The sequence below is a fragment of the Phyllostomus discolor genome, chromosome 4 (assembly GCF_004126475.2).
Source record: "Phyllostomus discolor isolate MPI-MPIP mPhyDis1 chromosome 4, mPhyDis1.pri.v3, whole genome shotgun sequence".
NCBI lineage: Eukaryota > Metazoa > Chordata > Mammalia > Chiroptera > Phyllostomidae > Phyllostomus > Phyllostomus discolor.
In genome coordinates, this window is record NC_040906.2 from 149,853,720 (window position 1) to 149,868,343 (window position 14,624).

Genomic DNA, 14,624 nt, shown 5'->3' on the forward strand with positions numbered 1-14,624 from the left:
TGTACAACAATGTGGACATGGTCACGACACACACATGGCCCTGAAGGGTTATAATGTGGTTACAGCTTTGTGGGTTAGATTTTAAATTTCCAGAAATCTTCTTGCTCACAGTCCAATTTCTGTCAAGCACCAATTTAATTTCTTCCAGGTCTCAGGCCTGTGGCTTCATGCCAGTTTGCCAGGCTGCTGGTGTTGTATTGATTAAATGGTTATATTCTTAAGGAGTTTTTAACTAATAGTGAATTTATATTTATTAGTTTGCTGGATGGGGAAAGAATACTCAGCATGTTGCCCAAGTTTCCATTTAGTAGTTCATCTTGCAAACTCTCTTACATTGCTATTGAAAAAAATTACTTCTCACAACAGTCCTGTGAAATAGGCCAGTGCTGTTGTCTGCAAATTGTCTAGGTTTTAGGAAGGGTGCAAGATGTGTGCTCAGACAGTGGCAGAGCCAAAGTTAGAATTCACAGCTCCTGAAGCTCAGGCAGCCATGTCTTGTCACCCATCTGATGTGCCCACCTCCTTCCTTTAATTATATTAAGTTTAGGTGCCATTGCAGAGTCACAAATGACAATAAAACAACAGTTTAAATGGAAGTGGAGTATGTGTCTCTAATGGCACTTGGTGGTCTGACCGGCATTCTTAATGACTCATTGCTCGCATCTCTTCTGAGACCCTTAGACAAATGGCTCCCTCAGAATATGTTTCTAGTCTTCTTCTGACTCAGCCTATTCAAACTGGAAGATCATCTAGTTCAACTCCTTGTTTTACAGAGAAGGAAAGCAGGTCTGGAGAGATGAAGGGACTTGCCCAGGGCCTCAGGACAAAACAGTCAGTTTCAGGACAAGAACCCAGGTCTCCTGATGCTGGCTTCCCCACTCTGCCCCTAACCATCGTGATGCTCTAGACTGGCTTCCAGGCTCTTGCCAGGGAGTTAGAGGATGAACAGAGGCATTTATCGATGTCCACGCGGCATGATTTGGTTCAAGTGAAGCCCAGAGCTTGATATAACTTAATAGGCAAAAGATGAAATAAAAGTCAAAGAACTGGTAAGCAATGTTTTCTACTTCACCAAGTAATAGTACTTGTTGTGTAACTAGAACTACAAAACCCAAAGATTTCATAGTTTTATTGCAAATAGCCAAACCAAATCAATTATCCAGGCCTCAAATGGAACTTTGTGATCTGAATGTGAATGATAACAATTTGTTATCTAAGTAAATTCTATCTTCATAATAATTGTTAATATCTAAAACTGTTGGGTGAGAAGAACTAAGTTAGAAAAATTAAGCCTGTGAAATATATGCTTTTGAAAGTGTATTCTGGAAGCCAGGGTTTCCCATACTTCACTCATTCACACACAACCGTCACAATTTTAACCATCTCTGTATTTCCATTAAATTGACTTTTTAATATAAATAAGTGTATGAAAAGAGGAAAACTGAAGAAAACTATGAAAAATCATAAACCAGTATCATTTGCCATAAAATAATAAAATAAATTTGTAATTATACAGTTTTTTTCCCCTAGGTAATATCTTTTTTAAAATTTATTTTTGTTGTTGTTCAATTACAACTGTCCCAGTTTCTTCCCAGTTGCTCTCCCCTGCCTTGCCCCGCCGACTCCCTCAGTCAGTCCCCACCCTGTTGTCCCTTACCATGGGTCCTATATACTTGTTCCTAGACTAGAACCTTCCCCTTCTCTCCCCTGTTATCCCTCTCACCCTCCCCTCTGTTCACTGTCAGTTTGTTCTTTATTTCCATGTCTCTGGTTCTATTTTGCTCATTTGTTTGTTTTGTTCATTAGGTTTCACTTATAGGTGAGATCATATGGTATTTGTCTTTCACCACCTGGCTTATTTCACTTAGCATCATGCTCTCCAGTTACATCCATGCTGTTGTGAAGGGTAGGAGCTCTTCTCTTTCTGCTGTGTAGTATCCCATTGTGTAAATGTACCACAGTTTTTTGATCCACTCATTTACTGATGGGCACTTGGGCTGTTTCCAGCATTTGGCTATTGCAAATAATGCTGCTATGAACATAAGGGTGCATAGGTTCTTTTGAAGTGGTGTTTCAGAATTTCTAAGGTATAATCCCAGCAGTGGGATCATTAGGTCAAAGGCAGTCCCATCTTTAGTTTTTTGAGGAAATTCCATACTGTTTTCCATAATGGCTACACCAGTCTGCATTCCCACCAACAGTGCACTAGGGTTCCCTTTTCTCCACATGCTCACCAGCACTTATTTGTTGATTTGTTAATGATGGCCATTCTGACTGGTGTGAAGTGGTATCTCATTATGGTTTTAATTTGCATCTCTCTGTTGGCTAATGATGTTGAGCATGTTTTTATATGTCTATGGCCCCTTTGTATGTTCTCCTTGGAGAAGTGTTTAGGTCCTTTGCCCATTTTTTAATTGGACTGTTTATCTTCCTGGTATTGAGTCATGTGAACTCTTTATATATTTTGGAGATCAAACCCTTGTCCAACTTATCATTGGCAAATATGTTTTCCCACATGGTTGGTTCCCTTTTCAGTTTGATGATGTTTTCTTTAGTTGTGCAGAAGCATTTTAATTTGGTGTAGTCCCATTTGTTTATTCCTTCCTTTTTGTCCCTTGCCCTAGGAGATATATTGGCAAAGATATTGCTGCATGGGATATCTGACATTTTACTGCCTATATTTTCCTCTAGGACTTTTACAGTGTCATGACTTATATTTAAGTCTTATATCACTATCATTCACATCAGGAAAATAGTTAATTAAGCATTGGAAAGCTGTTAAGCTTGTGGTGGCTGATATAAATTTTCCAAAATTCCATTTTTTGCCTGAAAGTTCCAACTTTATCATTAGTTAACAAATACTTAAAAAGCATGTTTTTTTCCCTTTGCATTGAGAGGTTCAGAAAGTTCAGTTTAAAGAAAATGTCATTAAATACCAATGTCCCCATAATCATTGTTTGTCTGCAATTCAAACTTCATCAAGTCAGTCTGTAAAGTTTGTAAGTCTTAGCAGTTAACTAGTGCTCCATGAAAGTGGCAGCTGGGTTCACTTACAACTCAACCACACGAGTAAGTGCTTTTCCTTAAGACAACCATCATCTTTAGTATGAAGCAGACATACTTTATGTGTGCATTCCCATTTTGTCACACAAAATATTTAAAATGCATGTATTCAAGGGTCAAGATTTAATAAAATTAATAATTCTGTTATTAAGTGAAATTGGCAATTGTTTTTACTGTGAGTGCATGGTGTTGAAAAATACAATGACTACAAGTAAAATTTGTTGTCATTGTCTTATTCATGATAAGGGGCTAGTGGTTTTACCCACCATTATTTTAATACCATTAGTGTATATTCCCTACTGGAAAAAGTCAAATAACATCTTAATCTTAGTATTGTTGTGAAAATATTTGTGACCTCATAAATGCCCTGAAAAAAGCCTGTTGACTCTCAGGGATCCCTGGCCACATTCTAAGATCTACTAATCTGGGCCATTTCATACCTGTCAGAATGGCTATCATCAATAAATCAACAAACAACAAGTGTTGGAGAGGATGTGGAGAAAAGGGAACCCTTTTGCACTGTTAGTGTGAATGTAGACTGGTGTAGCCACTGTGGAAAGCAGTTTTTAAAAAATTAAAAATGGATCTGCCTTTTTGACTCTGCAATCCCAGTTCTAAGAATATATCTGAAGGAATCCAAAAAACTAATTTGAAAGAACATAAGCACCCTTATGGTCATTGCAGTGTTATTTACAATTGACAAAATATGGAAGCAGCCCAAGTGTCCATGAGTAGTGAGTAGATAAAACAACTATGGGACATTTACACCATGGAATACTACTTGGCTATAAAAAAAAAAAGGAAATTTTACCCTCTGTGATAGTATGGATGGACCTGGAGAACACTATGCTAAGTAAAATGAACCAGTCAGAGAAAGAAAAATACCACATGATCCTAGTCATATGTGGAATCTAATGAACAAAGTGAACTGACAAGGAAAATGAGGATAGAATCCTAGATGGAGAGCAGATGACAGCTAGTGGGGGTGGGGAGGTGAGGGGGTGGAGGGACTGAGTAAAAAGGAAAAAGGACTCATGGACATGGACAACAGTTTGGTGATTGCTGGGGGGAGGGAGTATAAGGGGACTAAATGGTATTGGAAAAAAGGACAATAAAGATTAAATAAAAAATAAAATAAATGGAATTTGAATACCTTAAAACAACAAAATAAAATTAGAGGGAAGGGGAAGGAATCTTGTATATATATATTAGGTACTTTGTAAGCATTGTGTTATGAACTGAACTGTGTCCCCCCAAATTTTTATGTTGAAGTCCCAATCCAAAAGTCTTTAAAGAGGTGATTGAGGGTGGAGCTCTACTCTAACATACCTGGTGTCCTTCTAAGAAGAGGAAGAGATACTGGGGATTTGCCTGTGCACAGGAGACTGACCACATGAAGAGGGAGCAAGAGGGCGGCAATCTGCAAACCAAGGAGCTAGGCCTCAGAGGAAACCAACCCTGTGGGCACCCTGATCTGGGGACTTCCAGACTCCAGAAGTATGAGAAAATAAATATTTGTTGCTTAAGCTATTGAGTCCGTGATACTTTGCTAGGACAGCACCAGCATACTAATGCATATTGCTATTTGGTCATCATAAAATCTTTGAAGTACATATTATTATCCTCATTTTAGGAGGGAGGGAGTAGAATCAGAGAAGAAAGGTAATTTGCCCATGTTCATTCAGAGAAGAGAGGAAAGAGCTAAAATCCAAATCTAGGTGCGACCTGGAAGTCAGTGGTCAGAGCCAGTGCATGAGTGAGGTTATACAGAACCCTGGGTCCTGTGCTCTGTCTGTGACAGTGCCCTGTAAAAGTGAGGATGTCATTTCCTACTAATGATCCTAATAAATGGAAACCCTGAATTTTAGTAAACAATTTCCATTGCTAGTGCAATATAAATATTGCTCAAATTAATGAGTTTGCCAAAATTTACTTCTACTTTATGCATACTGCAGTTTGGCTTTTAAAAAATTGTAATTATAAATAGAAATAGCTGTGACTCAAACACAGGATCTTGTTACAACTAAGAACTACAAAACCAACCACAGCCTACTTGCTCTAATTAACATCTCTATAGGAGCCAATACTAACAGCCCAAAGAAATAATGAACTAACACTTCTTCCTTGAATCTGTGTCTTCTTTCTCCCTGTCCCTGTAATGTGCTTGATTGGTACGTTGTGAGGGACAATGAATTAGCAGCCTACTGCCTTTGGAAGGATGACTTCTTTTTCCACTTTGTGTCTTGGTTGATCCTTCAGGAGGTATGGCTGAAAGTTTAGCATCAGATGGTTTTTAACACCTTGGGTTTATCCTATAATCTCCCTCTCATCCATCAGTAGTAAAGCAATTTTGTGTCCTGTCATAATAAATCTGAATCCTTTCCCTCCAGTGAGCATAGAATACTATATTGGGGTTTAGATGAATGAGGAAGGTTTTGTGCAGTTCCCTGATAGGAGGATAGCTGGAAGTACCATCCTTTGGCAGAGAGCACTCTAAGTGCTTTCCCAGTGCTGCATGCCATTTGCATTAGAATTTTGATTGCTGAGGATTTTAAGCTTTGTTGGTAACTTTCTAATCCTTTCTTTCAAAGTTTCTGCTTCAGTTGATGCCTTATTTTTTATGCATTTAAAATTAATTCAACAATGCCTAAAGGAAAACAAAAAGGTACATACCTAGCATAGCATTAGATTCCAGAGGTCTTAGGATAAACTGGAAAAGGATATTTCACTCTCAAAGAATTTTTATTGCTTTTCATAGGTTCTTTTAATTCAGAATGCCATTGCATTGCCTTATTTGTCTATTTTATATATTTATAGTATTTTTTCAGTACCAGTTTTATATTTATTTATTAATGTATTATTTTTTCTCCAACCAGAATGAATCTCCATGAAGACATGTATCTTGTCTCTTTTCTCACCACTGCGTTATCATAACCAGAATAGTCCCTGAAAAGGTGAAGCCAGGCATAACAAATGAGTAATCAATAGATAGCAAACATTGGTACAACACAATGAAATAGGCTATGATATTTGAGAGCACTATTTTTTTCTCTGTGGACACTAGTCTTATGACCGAGTTTACAAGAATAGGTACTAGCTCACCTTGCATACTTCTATTTTCTTAGAAGACATTTTGGAACATCTGCTAAAACCCACCTAAGCTGTGATGTTCTAATGGTTGGAGTGATTGCCACAGCTTCTCAGTATAGTAAAATGCTTTCCCAAGAATCCCTTTGTCTTAGTTGGTTTATAATAGGATACCATAGACCAAGTGGCTTAAACAACAAACATTTATTTCTCATAGTTCTGGAGGTTGGGACATCTAAGATCACAGATATCCACACATTCAGTGTCTGGTGGAAGCTTGCGTCCTGGTTCACAAATGGTTGTCTTTTGCTGTGTCCTCATGTGATGAAGGGGCAAGGGAGCTTTCTGGGACCTCTTTTAAAAGGGCACCAACCCCATTCGTGAGACCTAATCACCAAATCAGCTCCCAAAGGCCCTACCTCCAAATACCATCACATTGGGGTTAGATTTCAACATATGAATTCTTGGGGATACAAACATTCAGTCAATAAAACCCTTTGTACCACCTCCCTGAGTTGAAAAAGAAAACACTTTCATGTGGATTCCACTCTATAATCCAACATGTAGAAACATCTGCTGTGACACTCTTACCTTGAAGGACACAGTAGAATTTAAGTAACTTGTCAAGTAGTTCTTGAGGAAAACCTTCATGGAGATTATCTTTACCATTTTGAGAAATTCTACAGTCAGAATTGGCTTCTACCTTACACATGACTTTTGCAGCCAAAATTCAGTCTTCTGAGGCTCCTCTTCACCATCTGAGAGATTCATCCCCCCTTGATTTCTGGTACTAGAGTAAAAACATCTGGTGTCATGGGATATGATTATGCACTGTTGGACCTTTAATTTATAGCCTTGAATGCACATAGACATGTGTGCACACATGTGTGCACGTGTACTCTGTGAGGGTGGGTGGAATGGTGGGGATTGGCCCTTTGCAGGTTGAAACCTGTGGTTTTTCCACGCTTGACATTTCCTGTGTTTGACAGACCAGATGGTAAGAATACACTGAATCCATGATGGCTTTGACTGCTGAGAATGTTAGTTCTATTAACTATGCCTTTTTCTTGGAGTATTAAATGTGTCAATGTTGGTGTAGTTAAGAGGCACTCATAGAAATTTTTTAAGGCCTCTGTATGTAGATGCTTCCATAGCATGACATATATATTGATGTGCGTGGGTCACCGGCCAGCAGTGACCACAGAACGCTGTGGATGGCTCGCTGAAAAACATGCGAGAAAAAACACATGCACAGAGACAAACTAGTTTCTGTGGGGAAGTAGGGATGAAATGGCCACCCCCCCTAGTGGGGAGCGTGCCAATTTACAGTCCATACCTGCTTTTATTGGGCTCATTTTGCATAATAATTCAGGTAAAGTACAGTACTCATTAGGGGGAAGTAAGGAACCATAGAAAACAAGGAACTCTGGTCTATTGAGTCAGGGTCAAAGAGCCGTAAGACTTTGAGGAACAAACTAACTTCCTCCTTGGACTCTTCTCATTCAACTGAGAGCATTCTAAAAAAAGAAGGTTTCACAATAATTTACATGTTCTTTCTTAGGCCTGATCACCTGGGGAATCCGCCCTTTTCAGCACAGAGCTGCACCACCCTGTCATTGTTTCAGGCTTAGCTGGAGCAAGGGAACTAAGGCAATAAGGAGATTTTCTCCCAGATGATGAGAACTCAGGCTATGTCAAAGCCGAGGAGCGAGGGTCCATCACCCCCTTTTGCTGCAACCCCCCAATTCCTTCTTTTGGGGGGCCTCCCAAAGTGATCGTGCCTGTCTTAAGTCGTTCCCCCGTGGGGAATCTTACCCGTCTTTGGCTAACCGACCAAGCTTTTTGGGGTTCAGTTATGAATAAAGCAGCAGAAGCAGCATTCCTGCCAGGGAGATAAGCTTTAGTCTCCTTGCTGGCTTACGGTTCCAAGGGTGTTCCCTCAGCCCTAGCCCAGGCGGGGGTTTCAGCTTCTGATACCAGTCAGGGCAGTTCCCAACAATATATTTCTCAGTTTCAGTGACAGATGGTGCTGCTCTGCAGTATAAGCAGCAATGTCCTCACGAGACTATTGATTTTGTTTGTGAAATATAAATCCCTAAACAGTGACCGATAGGGTGGTGAGAAGTGATTCTTTAATAATTCAATAATTTCATTAAATTATGTGGTTTTAAGTGAAACAGGGGTGCTGAGAGATCTGACTGGACTGCATTTGTCTCGTATAAAAATAAAAACATGGTCTCCTTTGTTCATGTTTATCTATGTGTTTACCTTAAGGGAAAGTGAAGTCTTTTAGTGTAAGAATTACAAGAAATAGAGTAAAGGATGTCAGATTCTTCACTATGTCTCATAGCAGCCATTTTCATTCCAGTCTGCTCAAATTCAAGGCAGTGGCTTGGTTCATTTGCTTACTAGGTAGACTTGGACATTGATTTATTTTGCCTGCTACTAGTTGGCCTCCTTTTTTTTTTCTTAGTAGGCTCTCTTCTCAATAGAGAATGGACTGTTTATAAAGTGTAGAAGCCAAGTTGATTCCAGCATAGAACTTTATCACATCTAGGAATGGCAAAATAACCAAAGCTTTATTCTTCTTATATGCAATGAGCCACAAAAACTCTCAGAAACAAATATAATATAAAATTAAATCATGGAAACTCTTGGAGGCACAACTAACATGAACCCAAATGTATCTTCATGCATTTGTGTATTTATTATCTAAGCAAAGTCCTATAGAATTAAATTAATTTATTTTACCTTGATGTAATTTAGAAAAGACTTAAAGCAACAGCAAATTTATGTATTATGCTTGCTTTTATAAGGAGTTATAAATCTAATGCTTTGTATTCTTAATTTGTTATCTTGATTAGGAACTCCTAGATCATCAATGGGATATAATATATCTTAAAATAATACAACTAAGAGCCATAGAGTAAACACATGTACAATTTATTGATTTATTTTGGCAAGTCTCAGAAAAAACAATTTTGGTATGCTAATGGATTCTAATGGGCAAGTAGCTGTTAATTAAATAAATAGCCCATTAGGCTAAAAAGTAAGATGTCACTGAAAGGACAGACTACTAACAGGGTTGAAGAGTAATTAACTTATACTCTTCAGCAGTGGCACAGATATTTGTATTTCAGTTTGCAGATATTTGTGTCAGCTGCCCTAATTAATTAAATTAAACCACCAACTATTTAATAAATCTTTACAGTTTGCTGTGCTAAAAATTTGCAATAAATGAAGAAAGTAGAAGACATGATCTAGATTCTTATTGAAAATAGAGTATAGGTGGGAGAGGTGAGACATAAGTAAATTTAAAATAGTCCATCATTTGTTGAAGACGATTAGGTAGGGAAAAATGATGCTGGGGTAAAACCTGGGGATATAAAAAACATGTCCATCTTGGCCTCTGCACAGAAAACCAACAATTTGATTTGGTAGACTGCTAAATGAAATCTTTGCCAAAGCAGAAAGTCCCATGAATGGGAAAAGGAAAGACAACTGAGGGCTAGGATGTTTTGACAAGTTTTATGGAGGAAAACTTGAACTTGAGGTACAGGTATACTATGGCTAAACAAAGGAGGGAGAGGTGATGGCTCAGGTGGGGACAAAGACTGGAGCCAGCATGATTATGGGGTGTTGCAGATGAGGCTGGAGAAGGGGTTTATGCAATTGGGTCCACATTGTGTTGATTCTGAGGACTAAGGAATTTGGACTCAGCTCTCTGGAGGAGAGCAGCAGGATTAGAGTGATCTTAGGAAGACCGATAAGAGGGAGGACTGTCAGGTAGATCTGTGGTATGGAGTAGAGGCCAGAGGAACTAAGACAGTCTGGGATCCCCTTTGGAGGAAATGCAATATGAATATACCTTCCTTAATTGGATCACAGACTTCAGAAGAGGAAGGACAATATCTTGTTTTTCATTTGTTTATTTGCTTGCTTTTCTGTTAACATTCAGTCCAGAATGTATACTGCAATGTAATAATCCCTTGTAGGGCCAATAACTTATGAGCTATCTGAAGACAGGTGCTGCTGACCTTGGCCTTCTAGAATGAGAGTGCCTCATGAATAAAACAAGTTAGAAACCTAAGGAGATTCAAGCAGAGGTCATTCTACAGTGAGATGATAAATTCTGTGGCTATCAGGGACTAGTCATAAGCAATCAGTATCAAATTACCTAGTAATAACAACTGGAGGTGAACAAAATTTGCAGTCTAAGCACACTGCAAATGCAAATTACTAGCTTCCTGAAGATATGATCAAATAAAACTTAGGTTTTAATTAAACTGTGACCAAGTTAATTGAAAGTAACTGTATTGTGTGACAATTGCAACTAGCATGGTATTTATTTTGCTGTAGCATCCTGTTTTCTTTATCTCCTTTTATTCTTCTGAAAATGCAGAAGTTCTTTTAGTCTCTTAGTTATAGTCATAGGCCAAAAAATTAAGTTAGCAGAATGTATTAAACATTCATTTAATTAATCATGGAAACCTAAATTTCCCTTTTTTTCTATAACTATATTTTAAGTTCTTAAGATAAATTTTACCATGGCACATCTATTTTTTTATGAGATTTTTAAAAATGTGGCAATAACAGCAACTAATAATGCTAACCATAATAATGATAGCTGTCATTTCTCTCCATGGTCTCAGTATCATTTTGTGCTTAGTGTTCACAACTGAGTCATAATTGTCTATGGTAAAGATAATTCCCAGGTTTTATTTATCTTGTTCAGAAAATAAAGAAACCTTTTAATTCAATTGGTTTCTTGGTTCATTTTTCTCTCAGTGTGATTAATCAATGGGAACTAGGGGCCCAATTCACATTATTACTTAAGTTGATAGACATGTTAGTGCGGTTATGATGGTTTAGAAGGGGATAAGATGAGGTCACTGACTTAAAGATATTTCTTCATGTTTTTGCCCCCTAACTTTATTTTCCCCAGCAGTCTCTTTCTGGTAACTGATTCTCCTGGTTATGGAAGTCTACAGGGAGCAGAAATATAGGTAGCAATTTCTCTTCAGTAGACAGTTTCCATTTATTTTGTTATTTCTCATCAACAACTGATGTATACCCAAAGGTGATCTAAGTGAAGGTAAATGATCAGCAATTTGTTTCACATCATATCTAATACTTTCCCAAAAGCATTTGTGACCAGTATCTAATAGAATTTAATAAAAATCTACAGGTGGAACAATATTGGGGGCTATCTTCTTCACCCCCAGGTTCTTCTCCCTCGTCTTGTATTAGACACAATAGTACTACTTCTTCCTCTTCGTCTTCATCTTCTTTTTTTTTTTTTTTTTTATGATACCCACACAGCACAATCCTGCTACAGCCCTAGGAAATCCATTTCAACATTAATATCTCTCATGGCCAAGAGACAAGTAATTTGGTTCATATATAATCTGGTTCCTCCTCCTCAGTGTCGAAAGCTCTTAATGACCCAGTGTCTTCCCTCAGCATCGAGAGTATTCTGTCAAATGCCATGATGGATTATGTGCTTGGTGACCTTCTCTGACTTTCTGCAAGGCAGGAAAAGCAGGATGAAAAGGTAGAGAAGAGGCAGGGAAATACCCCTATTTGCCATGCCTGCCATCTCAGCAGCAGGAGGGAGGTTTGTGGAGGAAAAGCTGAGTGTGATTCTCCCCTCCCTCCCCCTCATCCCTCACCAGTGCCCTCCCCTCCAGAGAAGCATTCACCAACCCTGGACATGGGAGAAGTGCTGGTAGTGGTGGATTATATTCTCCACTTTGAAAACTTAACAGAAAGAGTAATTATTTAGGGAAAGAAGAAAAATCTCTTCTGTGCTAAGGGGTTGTCATTTTCAGGATTCCTGCAGTTTAATAAAAGGCAAAACTGACCTCATTTCTGCACATCTTCTATGGTACTTCCTTTGACATAGATATGACACAAATTAGAGTACCTTTAGTGTTAAATATTTGTGGGCATTTTTTCTGAGTTTGAGTTTTTCTCCACAAAACAGTTAAGGAAAATAAAGAGCTCACAACACTTAAAGGGCCTCAGGAAGGGGCTGTGACACCTGAATCAAGGGTTTCTTCAGTAGAAAACTGCTAAGGTGAACAGAACACCTTCTCAGCATAAAGGAGCCACCCACATGACAACACTCTATGGTTGAAGCCCACTTTGAATTTGTAGCATTCAAGGTTATTTGCAAGAAACATCACCATCAAACATTCAAACAGCATATTTCAAATAATGAAGTGTTTAAACATCTATATTTGTGCTATCCTACATTAGTGTTCCTGTGAGGTACTCTAACTACAATGTATTATGTGTCTTGTTTTCCCATCAAAGTTGAAAGCTGGATCCTCAGAACCCCCAGCACCTGGCAGAGTGTCTAAAAATAACAAGGCACTGGTTAATAAGTTGGGGAACAAATGAATGAACCCAGAAACTGCCATCTTTCTAATAGGTTTATCCAGAAAGACTAGTTTATCCTTCTTTATAAGCATTTTACTCTATTAGCTTATGAAGAAAAAAATGAAAAAGAGTACAGGTTTCACTCAAGACTATTTCTGATGAAGGCAATTTATGGACAGAGAAAGGCAAGGAGAAAGTAAAATAAAAAATGGGGGAAAACATTGTGAACCTCTCTAGGATCCTTTGGGCTTCTGCAGGGAACTTACTGAGACAGATTTTGGGTGGGTCACCAAATGAGAACCTAGATGAAGCTCATTTCATTTTTTAATATGCAGGAGGCTGGAGATGTGAGGTACAAAGTCAAACCAAGGGGAAAATACAAATAAAATCATGTTTCCTTGAATACATTCTATAGCTCTTCATTTTTCTGGCCAGCTTATACGTATGGCAGTTTACTCTCTGGACCAATATGTCATTTATTTTGGTTCTACTAAGTCACACACCACTGGAATGCGATTGGTATTCTCACCAACTAAGAACCATCTGCTCTTTTCTAGACAACAGGTATTCTGTTCTGTCTCTCTCTACCTCCTGCTTCTTCCAGTTTTCTCATACATTTTCAATCATATGCATTCTTTTTTCTCTGAATAGGAGACAGCAAGTGCCTAAGGAATTATCTCTTTTGGTACATTTTTTTTTCCTCAGGCATTGGAATTTTAAATTGTTTTTTTTTTGTTCCTTTCCAGAGTTTTGATCTCCTCTGTGGAAAATAAATGTCTATCTGTAACACCGGCAAAGGGAAATGTAGTCTTCCGGAAAGTTTCTCTATAGTCCTTAGATAAACCATGAGTCACTTTTTAACTGCTGACCATTTTGTCATAGCATTTCTTCTGTTTCTCAAAAATCAGGTAAAAATGGTAAATAGTTACCAGAGAAAGTGACAGTAACAGATAAAGAAAACAAAGTGATTATGAGATAAACTTATTCTCTTCCCTAACTCAGAATGCCTGATGATGAGCTTTTCAGCAAAGTTCAAAGCAGTTTTAGTTAGAACGTCAGAGGAGCAAACTCATTCCTCAGCTAATGGTGTTTACCTGGAGTCTGTGGCTTTGACACCCACATTCAAATTTCATTTCTCATTGATTTGTCCACATGGCATAGAGGAAACTGTGCCAGATTTAAAATAAGGGGATGTGGGTTCAAATCCAATTACATGGAAAATTATAAACAGCTCTCTGAACTTGAGTTTCCTCAGCTGTGAAGTGCAATGGACACTTACATTACAAAGATGTTAGAAAGATGAACTGAGACAGCAGTGGAAAACCTTAGAGTCAGCTGCTGTTCAATAAACGTTGGTTGAATTTTAATCTGAAATTACTAAAGCTTAGTCCAGAAATGAGATCACAATCTGGATAATTCATCCTTACATCAATTACTTGGATTCTGCACAAAGAGAAAAAGTCAGGGTTTCAATTATCTGCATAATCATTCAATTCTGCTCTGCATCTTCTAAACATACTTAAATTGAACAGGCAATCATATTCTTTCTGTAGGTAATTACTTGCAGGAAAAAATAGAATTTAGGAATTGTCTTTTCCATTTTGTCCAAAGATTTTTAATGATGCTATTAGGAGAGACAGAACCTAATGTAACATGTCAGCCCCACATCAAAATAAACCTATTATCCAAAATTTTCTGGGTTTATTAAGATGTTATAAATCTATTTAGTAGGATTTCCATCACACCTCACTCTATATGTATAAAAAGCACAAAACCACTGCTAAAGTCACCTATTAGTCAACTTGCTCTTTTACTTTTCAGTAATTGAGTTTTCCAGATGAAATAGTATACCAACATATCAACTTTAACCCTTTTCTATTCAATTAAAACTGTTCCTTTTTGTTTCTTTGTTTGTTTATTTGTTTTGTGCTGGCCAGGACTATTTATGCCATATTGTATTAAGATTATTTATGCTTACACTATTAATCATTAAAATAATTAAAACTAGGACTTCCAGCCAAGATGGAGGTGTAGGTAGATACACTGTGCCTCCCCACACAACTAAAATAAGGACAACAATAATTTAGAAA